The sequence below is a fragment of the Zonotrichia leucophrys genome, chromosome 6 (assembly GCF_028769735.1).
Source record: "Zonotrichia leucophrys gambelii isolate GWCS_2022_RI chromosome 6, RI_Zleu_2.0, whole genome shotgun sequence".
Taxonomy (NCBI): Eukaryota; Metazoa; Chordata; class Aves; order Passeriformes; family Passerellidae; genus Zonotrichia; species Zonotrichia leucophrys.
In genome coordinates this window covers 30756576-30772139 of record NC_088176.1, presented here as the reverse complement: position 1 = coordinate 30772139, position 15564 = coordinate 30756576, and the positions used below count along the sequence as shown (strand labels likewise).

The window sequence follows — 15564 nt, the reverse complement described above, 5'->3', positions numbered from 1 at the left end:
TAATTTTTTTACTACAGCCATTACAACAGATTGGTGTTGGGTGGATTTGTACAGCTGAGGCTGCCTCACAAATAATTCAAAATGCAAAAAAAATCTTGGAACAAGACATGATAAACTGCAAAAATGGGTCTCACACACTGATAAAGTTCTCCTTTAAATTATAAACTCATGGTATGGCAAAGAAATTAATAAATCGTGGTCAGAGAAAATACCATAGGAGCATTTCCATCTCACCTCACCTTTCCTTGAAATGTCTCCTCTTCCTTTCCTTTCCTTTCCTTTCCTTTCCTTTCCTTTCCTTTCCTTTCCTTTCCTTTCCTTTCCTTTCCTTCCCTTCCTTTCCTTCCCTTTCCTAGTAAATGCCATTTCACAAGACACAAACATGGATCATTCCTTGTTTTCCAGTGGGGGAAATTAAACTTGCTGGAATTAAGAGCCCACGGGTGAATTATTAGGAAATTCCAAAGAGCAGGAGAACCAGGAGATGACTGTGTATTAGCCTACCATGAAGGTGTTGGCACTGAATGCAATCTTTGTAAATCAGTTCCTTCCATAGCTCTGAATCCAAACTTCACCTTAAAGCAGCAGATGATGGAAAATGTATTTACACATATTTATAAAAGCAAATGAAATTGGAGGGTGCCACATCACTGTAGAATGATCAGAAAAGAAGAATGAGCTTTGCAATGGAATGAGTTAGGAATAGAATATTTCCATGACTCATATCAGTTTTTCCTGGGAGACAATATCTGCTGCCAGAGGGTTAAATCCAAATAGTTCTTTGTAACACATTTTTTGCCACTTAGAAAACTACAGAGGTGACAAGGAACACGCAGGAAATACAGAAAGCATCACCTTGGAAATTAGGCAGCACAGGAAAGCCAAGATAACACAACAATTTGACTTGAACACTTACTCCATCCCAAACCAGAATTTCCTCTGCATATTTAAATATGTAGCGCCTATGGCACCCTTCCCCCAAAGAATCAGCACCTAAACCAATCATTCCAAATAAATCATGGCCTGCCTTGTTTGTGCATGGTTTAGTCTCAGATACTTCAGGGGAAATTGCAGAAGCAGAGCCAGCCTGCCAGGTGACAGCTTGCCAAGGAAAATAATTGGCATCGTGCTCGGAGGTGCGCGACGCCGGCTCCTCCATCATGTGCTAACAGGGGAGGCTAAAACCCAGCCAGCCTCACCCTGCCAGGCCTCCAGGTGAAAATATTCCCATTCCTACTGTAGCTGGAGATCTGGAGGCCAATGCTGTGCTTTACATTTATTATGATAAAAGGTGTTTCTGGTGATTTATGGGAGGTGTGGAAAACCTGACTCTTAGTGTTCAGCTGTTTCCCCCCGGAGCTAGCAAAGGGTTTCAAGGCACACGGGGAGTTTAAGGAGAGGTAAAGAGCTCTGTGCTTGCACATCTGTGCATGTAACAGCACAGAATGTACAGGCTTCCCAGAGCAGCTGTGGCTGCCCCTGGATCCCTGGAAGTGTCCAAGCCAGGTTGGACAGGGCTTGGAGAGCAGCCTGGGATAGCACAAGGTGTCTCTGCCCATGGCAGGGGTGGGACTGGATGGGCTTTAAGGTCCCTTTCAACACTACTCCATGATTCTGTGGCAAGAGCTATGCAAGAGTTAGCATAAAGTAGAGTTAACAAAAAGAGTTAATATAAAGAAATTCCCCCAAATTTTCTCAATGTTTTAAAATTATCAGCTGTGCTACACTGCCCGTCACTCCACTTTTCAAAATGCTTCCTGGGATTCCAAAGCAAACACTACACTGCAAGTAAACTAAAACAACAACAACAACAAAAAATGCTTTTTCTCCTTACATGCAACACATCACACAATTTTTTCCCCATTTTGCATGAAGTATTTAAGACTCAGTGACAGAAACATAAGAACAATTGGCAAGCAGGTTGTGCAGTGCTACATTTGTGTCATCTTTGTGAGCAGTAAAAACCCCCAATGCTGCTGGATTTACAAACGGCTTGCAGGGAACTCATTGCTAAGTGTGCAAAGGAGAGAGAATTCCAAAACAGCATTCCAAAACAGAATTCCAAAGCATTCCTCTCTAGCCTTTCCTTAGCTGGAAAGCAGAACCCCATGGGTTCAGCTCCAAGGCAGCTGGAAGGCAAAGAGCAGCAAAGTGTGGTGCTCAGCAGAGCAATCAATGGTACAAGTCCACTTAGACAGGCTCATTTCCCAGAAGGTGTTTGACAGAGGCAACAGCTGCCAAATTCCTCTCCTTTATCCATCGTCTCCCCATGGGGACACCTCACTTTCCATCCCATGGCAGCTGAGATTCCCTGGGAGCCTTTGGTCAGCATCCCCAGCCAGGGCTTTTGGAAAGGCATTTCTCTGCCCCCACACTTGGTGATAGCTCCAAGGAAGCAAGGCATGGCTGTAAGGAAGGACTCACCTTCCAAACTGGAGCTTGGCATCCTGCTCCAACTTCTCTGTGGTGATACAGATGCAAAATATTCATCCTGCTTTCCTATTCCAGCCTTATTTCCTCTGGCTGTTCCTTTTGTGTCTCTATTAGTCATCTGCCAAACTCTGTGGCCAGATTTTTGCACCTGGTGTGCTTGTGAAAGAATTCCTTCATTCTCCTGCCCTGCTCAAATTGTTCTCCTGGCACCTTACTGTTTAATCTTCCACATATTGTTCTTTCCCATTTTCTTCTCTTGGACACAGACTCAGCTTTCTGCAGACCTCTTTTATTTGTAGCAACCATCAATTCCCTGCTTCTAGTCAGGGAAGGTTCCTTCTGGATTCTCTGCTCTTTGTTTTGATACTCAGCATGTCCAGAACACCCCACAGGACAAACTGTATCGCTGCCATCTGCAAGTATTCAAATTGAGAGTCGTCCTAACTCAGTTAAAGACAAAATTGTTTTCTTTATGGAATTTCATAAAGGTTAAGGTGGGAAAAGCCTTCTAAGATTGACAAGTCCAGCTGTCAACCAGTACCACTAACCCATGTCCCCAGGTGACACATCCATAGGACTTTTGAACATTTCCAGAGGTGGAGACTCCACCAATTCCCTGGGCAGCCCCTTCCAGCTCCAGGAAGGACCCAGCATTCCTGGTTTTAGGGGATTTTAATGGGGAACCCTTTCCAAGTTCTTACTGTCCAGTCTAAGGTTTCTATTCCAGAACATCATGGAGAACATAAAACCCCTACATTTAGGTCAAGAGCTCTAAATTCCAGAGTGTAAGAAACTTTTGTGCATTTACAGAATGTTTTCCCTTAGAAATCAATTCCTGGTTTTTGATGGACAGTGCATGAGCACAAATAAGAAATAAACATGGATTTAAAGCTTCTTTTCACCCTGCTGGCAGTGCCTGAGATTCACACAACCGAATTTAAGCAACCAAGACTAAAATCTCAACCAAGGGGTAGGGTTTATATAGAAGACCCTCTCTTTCTTGGGATCTCCCATTTCCAGCATGTTCCCATTTCTATTTGTCCACAGAAATTGGGTAACAGGTACAACTACAGGACATTTCCAAAATACCTACTGAAATTGGTAGCCTACAACCCCTTGTAGCTGTTGATGAGAACCAACTCACTGAGAAAAGGTGTTTTGCTCTCTCACCCAGCCACAATCCTTCATTTCCATCCCCAAACTGATAAAAAACTCCATGACTGAAAGCAGTGACTTAGAAATTCCACGTTCAATTGTTTTCATAAAGCAAAATTAACATTAACAAACTTTTTAGATACAGAGGTTTTACAGCTTTTTTTTTTTTTTATAATTATAAATTAAAGTCAAATTGCAATACCAAGGCAATTAAGGGAAATAGCTAAAATAATATCAGGGCTTCATTGCCTTAGAATTTAAATGAGGCATTAATTAGTCCAAGACAATATTGAAAAATAGAACCATCTTGTACCTTATTGAAAATGATCAGCACCATCCACAGGAGCCAAATCTCAGCATCATTAAATAAGTCTTCAAAAATTAATTAAAATACTTGGAATGTGAAAAGACAAAGAATTCTGTCTTTTCAATATCTCTAAGCCTTAAAAATCCAGGACTAAGTAATAAGAAATGGTTTTGTAGCTGTTGATACAGACATTTCTCCTGAAAATTCTTCTGCTTTTACTTGTTTGGAATGGATGTCACTGACACAGCTCCTGAGCAGAGCCATCCTCCCCGCAAAATCTGCCTTTTATTTTTCCCTTTTTCATTCTGCCAAGGAATGCCTTGCTCTCTATAAATCCTGCCCAACAGCTCTGCCAAGGATACAGCCACTGTTGCTATCAGCTGAAACGCAAATTTGGCCAGGCAAAGTTGCCAAAGCAACAGAAGATGCGGGAAGCCCTGGACAGAGGAGTGAGGAGTCCTGTGCTTATTTAAACATTCCTAGTAGTGGTATTTCAAATTTTAACCAAGATTACACTACTTTTTGTAAGAAACTCTAATATTTAGCTAGAAAACTTTTAGCTCCAGGATGCATGTTACTACTATTCAGAAAGTTGTTTTATTTTTATTGTACTTTTAAATTAAGGTCCCATCGATACCTGGATAGTTCTGTTGGAGACATAAAAGTGAAATTATTCAAAATAACAAGGAATACTCCTGTGCTATTGGATATTTGAATAAAATAATATTTTGCTGTTCTGTACTTTCCTGGTGGAGTGTATCAAAGCAGCAAAAGCCTATTTTTTTTATATTTTGATAGTTTTATTCTGTTTGCTAGTCTCTAGGACTAATTAAATGCACTTCACTAATTAAGTGGTGGAGTATTTTGATGCATAGATTTGTCCTGTTCTCTGCCAGTTGGTCTCTACCCAAGGAAGGAACTTCCAGACTATATGGAAAAAGGGTGGGAGTGGGAGGGAGAATGTACCAGCCCAGTGATAAAGCTGATAAAAAATCAGCTTCCTGATTAAGCTGCTCATCTATTCTCATCCATAGCTCCTAGAACAACCAGAGGTGTTTCTTAATAAGAGTGCTGGAAGAGCCAAAGCTCAGAAGTGTGGCCCAGGCGGGTGAGAAATGACAAGCACAGAAAATTCCATAAAGACATGTCCTTAAGGAGTCAAGCAGCACAAATCACCACCTGAGCAGCACATTAATCCCCATCTCCTGCAGACTCAAGTGTGACACGTGAAGATCTCTCTCCCAAGCTGATTATCTGTATTTCCTTCACACCCTGACTCCGGCTCATCTCCTCACCCGTGCTGCTAATTGGTTTTCATGCCCAAAACACATCAGCAGAGTCTCTGCTCCTCATCTTAGCCCATTCCTTGTCACCTCCACATGTCAAGTGCAGGCAGCTAATTCTCATCAATCCACTTCTCACTCCCCAGCAGCTTCTCTCCAGTTTGACCCTGTCACCAAAACTGCAGGAATAAGAGAAACTCTCCACACCATCTTTTAAGTGTTAGAGAATCAGGCATTACTTCGTTCTGGCCAGGATATGCCATGGAAATCATCCCATCCACACAGCCAGGGTGAGCAGTAGAAATTATTCCATCACACATCATTCTCTACCAGACTTTTCCCATATTTGTACATAAAAAAACACAAAGAAATTCTCATTCATTGGTTCTACATTGCAAAATTCTTAGCATCTGATTTCCTGTTGGTTATTGATCCCTTCGTCTTCAATGCTAATTTGGTCCTGATTCTTTTCTTCTCTTATGAATCTTTACCCAGACCAGGGGGTGAAGTCTGTTTATGTCCATTTATCTCTTCTGTGTCTTCTTGCTACTCCCAACTTGGAGATGTTAAACTCTCAGAGTCTGGAAATCTTCTTTTTGTGGATTGAAAGGCAAGGAGCTCTGCAAAGTAGCCACACACAGCTAGAAGGGATGACCTCTCCCTCTCCTCCTATATTCAGGATTTTATTCTTTTGTGTCATACAGAGTTCATTTTTCCCTTGTCCAGCCTCTGCTGTCATTCCTTGTAAGCCCTTCCACCCCTCTGACCATCTTTGTTGTCCCAGCTCTCCACCTTCAGCAGGTCACCAAGGTCCCCACTTTGAGCAACCCACCTGCACCTCTGACTGACATTGTACTTTCCATTTCAAAGTCTGTGCTGTTCCCAATGGCTCCCTTTTTTAATTTTACTTTCTTGACTATCAAAGGACATTTAGCCATAATTTTTAACTAGAACAAAAGACCCATCTTAATCCTCAGGTTATTTCAGGGTGGCAGTGCTTCACTGTTTGACCTGCACTGAGCACCACAGCATGCAGTGTTTCCTCACAGAGTCATCCAGGACCAAAAACATCTCCTTCAATCCCTACCCTAAAAGATTAATCCCAGTCTTAGTTCAGTTATGGTCCATTTATTTCTTCTGTATCTTTCTGCTACTCCCAACCTGGAGATGTTAAACTCTCAGAGACTGGGAATCTTCTTTTTGTGGATTGAAGCCTAGCAGGCATCACCCAGCAAAACTCAAACCCTCATCAACAACAAACTCCTGAGGAGCATGAGCTCCCATGGGAATCCACAGGGAACTGAGAACTGCTATTCCAGCTCTCCATTTCTGCCTTTGAACAGCTGTTTTGTGTCCCCTGGTGCCCCATGTCCCCGCTGTCCCCTCCCTGCAGGTCACAGCAGCAGAGCACTGCTCTGAAATTTCCAGATCTTGAGCTCCTTTCTCCAGTGGCTGTGAGCATTGCTTCCCAAAGCATCCCCTTGTCAGTGCAAACAACTTCTGTTCGTGCCTAACTTTGCTCTGTTTTGTTAATTAAAGCCCAGCTAAAGGCAGCTCCATTCCAATCCTGCAGCTGGACACTCAGCCTGTGCTGTGCCAGTGCCAGCCTGCATCCCATTATCCCTGGAACATCTGCCTGTTCTTGGTCCAAGGGTTCAGCCACCTTTCATCACAAAATGTTTTCCATCTCAAATCCTGCTCCAGCTCCTTTGCCCACACCTGTTTTCTCAATTTCCTTGAGAAAAGCAACGAGGGCCTGACCTTCTCTGGAGCCAAGAGATCAGCAGGAGAGAGCTCTCCCAATGAATATTCATAGGTTGGATCTGCTCTGCTGATCATCGTGATCCATCACCCTGCTACTGCCTTGGAGCCAGATTTTAATTAACTGCTTCTGAATGTATTTTTTCCTTCCACTCTTTCCTGTTTTCTCTGCTACACTTTCCCCATTTGTCGGGACATCTGTCTGTGCCTCATTCGTATTTTTGTCTTTCTCCAAAATAATTATTCATACATCAGATATCAATTGGTTGGAAAGGAACTTAAATCTCACTCCAAATAAATAAAATAGCACTTAAATAAGATAGAAAAAGTGTTTTTAAAATTGTGACTCTTTCCCTTAAAATAGAAATTACCCACCCTTAACCAGCCCTAGAACAAGACACACACTTGGGGGGTGAATAGAGGTTGTGGGGTGCTCCTGATTACCTTGACTTGCTCTGCTGCCATAAATCCACCCATTTTTTGGCACAACTCCCACTAATTGCTGCCTCTTTCTATCTGTTGTCACAGGTCAGGGACTCATGGGAAGATGAGAAGTGAGGGGAATCTGCATCCCCCACCGTGCTGTTCCCTGCCTGGATCCCACTTCTGAAAGGGTTTTATGAAATCTCTGCTTTTTGGAAGACATAGAGAAGAGGTGACAATGACTCTTAACCCTAAGAAAGGCAAAACATGGCCATAACAAGCCAAAAAAATTACTGGAATTCTCCAAGAAAACCTGCAGTTAGATTTTATCTTCATTCAACGACTGACAGCCAAAATTAGGGCTAAAAGGAGGGAGAGCAAGGAAATAAGATGGATTTTCCTGATGCCTCCTTTCCCTTCAAATCCAAGGGGAAGCTCTGGGTCACTCAAACACTTGTCAAGGTATTTTTAGAAGCCTGTGGTTCTATTATTTACATTGTTTTTTCCTTTATGTCTTAAAGATGATATGGTAGAGCAGATCCAATCTTTCCTTGCTCTGCTTGCATTTTCTTTTGCAATGTAAACTCAGAAATTCATGAGCTGCAGACTCTTGGTGAGTAAAACTGCCTTAAGTCAGGGGAAAATCACAAGAAACACAAGTATTTAAAAAAGATGTCTCTGTCACCACCAAACCTGGGATTTGCCTCTCTCACAGGATACCTGTCTTGGTTCTCAAATCAGCTGCAGACTCCCTGGCTTTGATTCCACTTCAAAGAGAAATTTGGTATTTATTTTGCAAGGAAGGGAAACTCTGATTCGTGCCTCTTTGATGTCTTGTTTCATAACTTTAAAAAAAAAAAAAAAAAAACCAAAACCAAAAAATCCCTAAAAACCAACTTTATAGGGGCAAGATTAACTAATATCAGAACAGCAGTGACTTATTTTCCAAAAGAAAAGAGTTTATGAGCAATTTTGGAGCTGCATTGAGCATGACAGTGGGTAAGCCTTGGGTTTTACTTATCAAATTAAATATCCAAGAAAGCACTCTTGGGTTTACTTAGTGGAAGGGTTTGGTAGCTCTGACTCTTGGCACTTTTTTCATTCATACTGAGCTTCAGAATAAGAACCTCACTTGGTGCAGGCTCAAACTTTGGTCTCAGCAAGAGGCAGACAATGGAAAATGAAGCAGTGAAGTGTTTGACTGTGAAAGGTTCCTGGCACCACAGTACAATTTCAAAGCTAAGATTAGGGAGAAATCCCCATGTCTACACCTAAAAGAGAAACCACTAAATTTTATTTTCATTTTCTTACATAACTTCCACTGGATGGATTTAAATAGCCAGGCTTTTAGAGCATGGAGGGCTGGGGGAGAAAATATAGCCCAAAAAATATGGGCTATATTTTAACAAATTAAAATATTTTAATTTGTTAAAATATAGCCCATATTCCATCTAACCCTGAGAAAAATATTTGGAAAAATTATTCCACAGGCACAAAAATCTTCTACTACATCTCTCATAACCCGATTTTGCTGCACTCAGCAGTTTCCCTCTACCACTCCTTGTTTTAAAGGAATGCAAACAATGCAGAAAAGCAACTAAGAAAAAAGAAATAAATTGAAAGTTGCCCTCTGAAACTCCTGCCTGCCTTGTAATAATTACTGAGACAAATGTTCTCCTGGGGAGAAATGGAGAGGTGCTTTCGTAGCCGTCACAAACCACACACTTTGGTGGCTCACAGGTGCAAAAATGAATAGACTGAATACATATTAAATTCTCCTGCCAGTGAATTGTGCAGTACAGCACCACAGTCACAGCTTTTTGAGTTCTTTATTAAATTGAGGGAGGCAGAAGTTTCACTCCAAGCACTGTTCTGAATGTATCTATTTGTTTGCAGAACTACTACAAGCTCTCTTATTTTTCTTTCTTTTTTTGGCCAAGTCCTCCATGCTAGTGCACAAATTCAATTATTTAACTTTTTAAAGTTAAAAATTGTGGGGATCAAAGTTTTTTAAAGTTAAATCATCATGAAGAACTGCAGGGACAGGACAAGGAGGAACGGGATGCAACTGAAAGAGAGGAAATTTAGGTGAGATATGGGGCAGAAATCCTTCCCTGGGAGGGTGGGCAGGCCCTGGCAGCTGTGGCTGCCCCTGGATCCCTGGTAGTGCCCAAGGCCAGGTTGGACAGGGCTTAGAGCAGCCTGGGACAGTGGAAGGTTCTGGAAGGTGGAAGGTGTCCCTGCCCATGGCAGGGGTGGAATGGGATGAGCTTTGAAATCCCTTCCAACCCAAATCATTCCAGAATTCCATGGTTTAAAATCAATTCTCTGCTCAAGCAGCTGGCCCCATCCCAGGGTTGGTGTCTGATGCCACCTCCCAGCCCTGTTCTAGAAAGATTTTTTCAAATGCTGAACAGACCACTTACAATGTCACAATGTCACTGCCTTGTTGCACTGCAAATTCTGACAAAGATTATTCCTTAATCAGCATCTAAGGATGGGTTCATTATGCCATGGCTTTGTTTACCCTGGTAATTAAAGCAGCTAAACACATCCAAACCCAGCAGTAAACACGAAGCCAACAGCCAAACTCCCCTGCTCATGCTGCTGCCTTTGATCCCCCCTCACAGCAATGGCTTTTCCAGCTTCGTCCAAAGAAAACCTCCCAGACTCTGATTTGATGACAGGCTAAGCCAAGGACACTTAAACTTCTTTCAGATACTTCTGCCTGCAAAATCTAAATGCTTTAAGACTCCTTTAAGATTCACTCCCAAGTATATTCAGGTTTAAATTCCTTTTGAATTTGCTGGAGAAATAAAAAGTTGGGATAGCTATAATGGCAGGACTCCACAGGAGAGCTGGAGAACAAGAGGTGGCATAAGGGACAGGGAACAGCGAGCTGGCTCAGCTCTTTTATCCCTAATCCCATCTTCCCTGGCTCATCCACCTGCAGGGACTCTCCTGTTTATTCACACTGAGTTTATAAAATCTAAGCAGCACCACAAAATAGAATGGGAAGGGTGATAACCTCCATGGAGCTCTGAATTTCGTCCATTCACTTTTCAAACTTCTCCTTAAAAACCTCTTTTTGCTATTTCTTTGCTTAAACTCAAGATTCCAAAACTCAGAGGGGGGGACAAAAGATGCCAGTGAAGGAATATTTTGTGCTTCAGCTGCCAAATCACACAGCAAGGGACAGAGAAAAAGTGTCCTGTGCTTTGGTCCCTAACCCTCAATTTGCAGCAAACAGTGCTGTGTGCATTTCAGCACCATTCCTCTTGGACAGCAAAACCAAATGCAGGAAAAGCCTTTTGCTTTTATTCCAATTCCCTGAACACCTTCTCTTCATAGAATCACAGAATCTCAAAATGATTAGGGTTGGAAGGGACCTTAAAGCCCATCCAGCGCCACCCCTGCCATGGGCAGGGACACCTTCCACTGTCCCAGGTGCTCCAAGCCCCATCCAGCCTGACCTGGAATATTTCCAGGGTTGGGGAATTCCCAGTTCCCAGCAGCACAAAGAGAATTCTTCACTCAGCCTTCCAGGCTCTGAGGGGAACTCAAAGCACTGCAGGCTGGGGAGAATATTATTCTTGATATTGCAGAAGTGTAGCAGGAAAGTCAAATGGACTGTCCCAGAGGCTTCTGTACAAAGATTTTGGGGTAACAACAGCCCTGGAATTATTTTGGGGCAAAAACCAGCCCTTGATGTGCTGCTGGAAGTGTACCCAGGACTGGGCAGGGAGGTGAGATGGAGGATCTTGGCTGCAGAAGACCCACAGGCAGAACCAGACCTGACCTGAGAAGAGCTCAGGCTGCAAGTACTCCCCTTGCCAGTCCCTGTTCCTGTCCATTGTCCATCCTGTCACATTGTCCATCCTGTCTATGCCCATTTGGTCACACTTCTGGAATTATCTGGATGTGAGGCAGTGCTGGAGTCGCCCCACTCTGGACAGAGGAGACATCTCAGTGTCTCCTGTTAGTGCCTCACCCTGGGCTGCACACACCCCCAGCCATCCGTCCCTGCAGAACGAGGCAGAGATGCTCTCACTGCTCTCATTTCCACCCAGACAGAGCCTTAATTCCACTTTACTCTTCTTCTGATTCCAGCAATCTGTCCTCTTGTCTATCCTGCCCTCAGCTGGGTGAGTGTTCACTCTCTGTTCCTGCTGAGGCTCCTCTGCAAGTGAGATCCTCCAGCTCACCTCCCTGGCCACACTGAGGGCATTTCCAGCAGGGTCTCAGCGCTCTTGGTTCCCCAAATCAGAAGCTTCCGGGGGAGTCTGACTTTCCTGCTAAACTTCTGCAATAGCAAGAATTTTTTCCTGAATTTCACTCAGAGCCTGAAAGGCTGAGTGCAGAATTCTCTTTGTGCTGCTGGGAAACTAGGGAAGGTTGGGAAACTTGCCCAGAGACCTGAGGATTCCCCAGCCCTGGAAGTGTTCCAGGTCAGGTTGGATGGGCTTGGAGCAGCCTGGGATAATGGAAGGTGTCCCTGTCCATGGCAGGGGTGGGAATGGGATGGGCTTTAAGGTCCCTTCCAGCAGCAGCAGAACAGTGCTGGAGAAACATTTGTCCTTTTCAGCCCAGTTCTCTGCTACTCCAGCACCCAGAGAATGTCACTGACAACACCTTTCATTTCAATACCATTTAATAAGGAATTGCTCAGAATCTCTTTCAGGTCATGTAAGGAAATTATTATATCTGATTTATACCTTGAAACTGCATGCTGAAATTTCTGAATGATCTGGGTTGTTTCTAGAACATTAAAAAACCAACCCAACTTACTAGTGGAGAGCACCAATTTCTGCCACATGACACTTCCAAGGTTATGTTGCCCCCTGGGGATGACCTGGAGTTATCAGTGTGTATCCAGGTGATCTTGGGGCAGGACACCCTGGCACTTCCAAATCAAGGGACAGAAGCACATCAGCAGATCCCTGTGTCCCTCCTGAGCTACCTGCTCCACCTCACAGCCAAATAAAAAATATCCAGCCCCAAACTGAAATGCAGAGCTCCTGAGCTCAGCACAGCCTGGGATTTCAGCACTTTCCCATCTAATGCTGGCCTGAACCTGAAAAAATGGGTTGCAGAATGAATTGCCCAAGTAAATTATGGATCTGGGAACATCTGTGGCATTTTCATCCTAGAGATTAAATAATCCAAAACCACCTCAACCATTTCATCCCACTGTCCTTCATTCCCTGCCCAGCCCCTCCAGAGCTGCTGCTGGAACAAGGAATAGGAGCAAGGCACAAGTCTCTGTGCAGTCCCCAGCCTGGCCAAAATCCAGCTGGAATTATTTCCAAGCTCCTCAGGAGCTGGAATGTCACCTTGCTGATGGGCACAGGGCCTCTGCAGAAGGCAGCTCTGGTGCTGTGCTGGCCTGGGCTCTGCTGGGTGCAGGTGTCCAACAGCTCCAGGGGCTCTGGATACAGCTGGGCTAAGGCCAGTGGGGCAGGAGACTCCTCTCTGCCCTAGGAATGTGGCCAAGGAACTGGGAGAATGTTCTATTTGCAAGCTGCCAGTGGGGGCCATGTGCTGGTTTTGGTGTGAATTGTGCCAAATCCAGTCTGGTGACTAAACCTGACTTAACATCCAGAGAGTGAAGCCAGGACTTGGCAGAGAAGCTGCTAAACTGACCTGGAGATACAGGACTGGCAGCAAATTCCATTCTCCCTTTCAAACAGCAGATTATTCCCCTTGGAGTATGTGGAGGTTCTTCCCCTGGGTTTTGGGGATGTCCCCCAGGGACATCGAGGCCAAAAGGAAAAGATCTGTCCACGAGCATTGGTCTGGGTGAATTACATCAGTCTCTAGTTAATAATAGTTTCTTTTGCCTGGATTTAATATAATTGTTCCCAAAGGAGAGAACATTTCAAGATTGCCAAATTTTAGGAAATACTGCATTCCAGTTGGGAAATCCCTGAATGGTTTGTGACCTTAAAAGTTTCCACTGCTGCAAGTGCAGAGGGGCAGTTTCCTTTGGGAATCACAGCCAAGGCTCTGATTTGGGGGAAAGAGACACCAGGGAGTGCTGCCCTCATGGGAGCCATGTGAACAAGAGATTAAACCAGGGAGCAGAAAAGCTAATTTGGGAGAAAAATCAACCTCACCACAATTCTGCTCCCATTAGATAAAAAAATCCCCAAAAATCCCATAAACAAAACAAACGAAACAACAACAACAAAAAATCCACCAAAACAAAACAACCCCCAAAACTAAAAATTCTATTTGATTCCAAATAAATCAATTCAGCCAACACTGGGCTCTGAGGGTACCTGAGTGGTTGGAGTAGCCTGAGGATTATCTTGGTCTCCATCAAGGTAAACAACCCAGGAGCCTTTTTAAGCAGAGATCACAGAGCTTTCAAATGGTGATGAAAGAGAAAGAGGTGATTCAGATCTGAGCCCATTATGGGTCAGCTCCAGACTGGGAGGTTTTTATTTCTGACTGTGCTGCTGAGAACAAAGACCCCAAGCCAATGTCCCTGAAGCCACCTTCCCCACCCAGCTCAGATCCTATTCCTGCTCACCAGATCCTCTGCTCCCCAGCCTGAATAGCCTCAGCTGAGATGTGGCAAATTGCATATTTTTGAATTAATTACCGCCTTAAGCAGCAATTACAAACCCAAACAAAATTATGCAGCAATGGCCAAGCGAGCCAGGCACTGCTGGAGCTGGGCAGCTCTCTGTTTTCGTCCTGAACAGAGCCTCAGCAAGGAATCACAGTGCCAAGGGATCAGGAATTAAGGAGAACTGTGTTTCTCTGCTGCATTTTATTTCATAAATACATTTATGTGAACCTAGGGCTCTGCCAGTTGTAAATCCTGTTCAAGGGTATGCCAAGGAAGTGATAAATGAAGGTGCAGACACTTGACAGCATCCTGAGGGATCTGTTAGTGCCTGTCTGGGTGGGCAGCAATGTCCTTTTCTGTGTTTCTGGGTACGTTCTACTCATGTGAAAGCAGAAGAACTCCATGAGCTGAGTGCTCAGCCAAGAGGAACTGCTTTTAATCCACCTCTGTTGTATCTTAGAAGGAGAACATTAGGATTTATACCAGCCTGTCACCACACAAAGGCGTGCAAGGAGGGAGTTACACAGCAAAGCCATCTGTGGGCAGAATTAATGGGAAGAGCAATGTATTTGTGGGAAGTGTATCCTGAATGACACAATTACCTGGGGAAAACGAGAGCAAAATTAGACCCGACTCTCTTCCCTGGAAAAGTCAGTTCTGATCCAGAAATCCAACAGCCTGCAATTAACAGATTCTACACATTTTATCCTGCTCTGGCTTAAAGCTGATGTGTTCTTGGCAGAGTTTTCAGGCTGATGCTGACACCTAAATTATCATCCTCTCAACATCTGCCCTCAGAAAACTTGGCTCTGTTAGAGCAGCAATAAAACCCCCGGACACTTCTCCCCAGATATTGGGATGGGCATGATCTGGGGGAAGGCAGTGAAATCCCAAGGGCCAGTGGGAAGCCCGGGAATACAAATTGGGCTTGAGGCCAGTGTAAAGCACCACCAGAATTTCAGAGCTGATCCTCCCTGGCACATCCCAGTGCACAGGGACAGACAGAGAAGCAGCCAAGGAGAGGACAAAGCCAATCAGGAGCTTCCAGCAGCACCTGCTGAGGACAAGAGCTGCTGTCTGGGAAAATATTAGAGAAAAAAAATCATGGAATTATAGAATCCTTCATCTGGGAAAAGCCCTCTCAGCCCTGTGCTTGATGCCCACCTTGTCCTCAGCCCAGAGCACTGAGTGCCACCTCCAGCCCTTCCTTGGACACCTCCAGGGATGGGCACTACAAAGCTCCCTGCCAAGGCTTGAGCACCTTTTTCCACGCAGAAATTCCTCCTGGAGTCCAAGGAAGGAAAATTCTTTTCCCATTTTCTCAGAGGGTCTGTAACTCATGAGCACAAACCTCTGTCCTGTACCTGCCTGCATTCTAAATGTACCCACCCAGCCTTTTCTGTTCTACTGGGATCTGAGGTTATTTGGATTAATTCTCCCTGAGTATTTTCCCATTTTCTTACCCTCATTTCTGTGCTCACAACTCCTGCAAAGTGGTCAACAACATTTCCACCCTCCTTTCTGAGTAAATCCCACAGACCTCACCAAAATAGGACATTTTGCTGTAAGTGACAACTTGCAGTGGCTTATTTGTGCTTCAAGATTTTGATACCAGGCAAATTCTT

The 15564-nt window shown here is 44.1% G+C and overlaps 1 protein-coding gene across 9 annotated transcripts in view; it reads right to left on the bottom strand.

Annotated features, from left to right (window-relative positions):
• Positions 1 to 15564, bottom strand: part of PCDH15 (protocadherin related 15) — a 634585-nt gene that overhangs the window by 340112 nt on the left and 278909 nt on the right. The gene's annotated exons all lie outside the window — the stretch shown is intronic.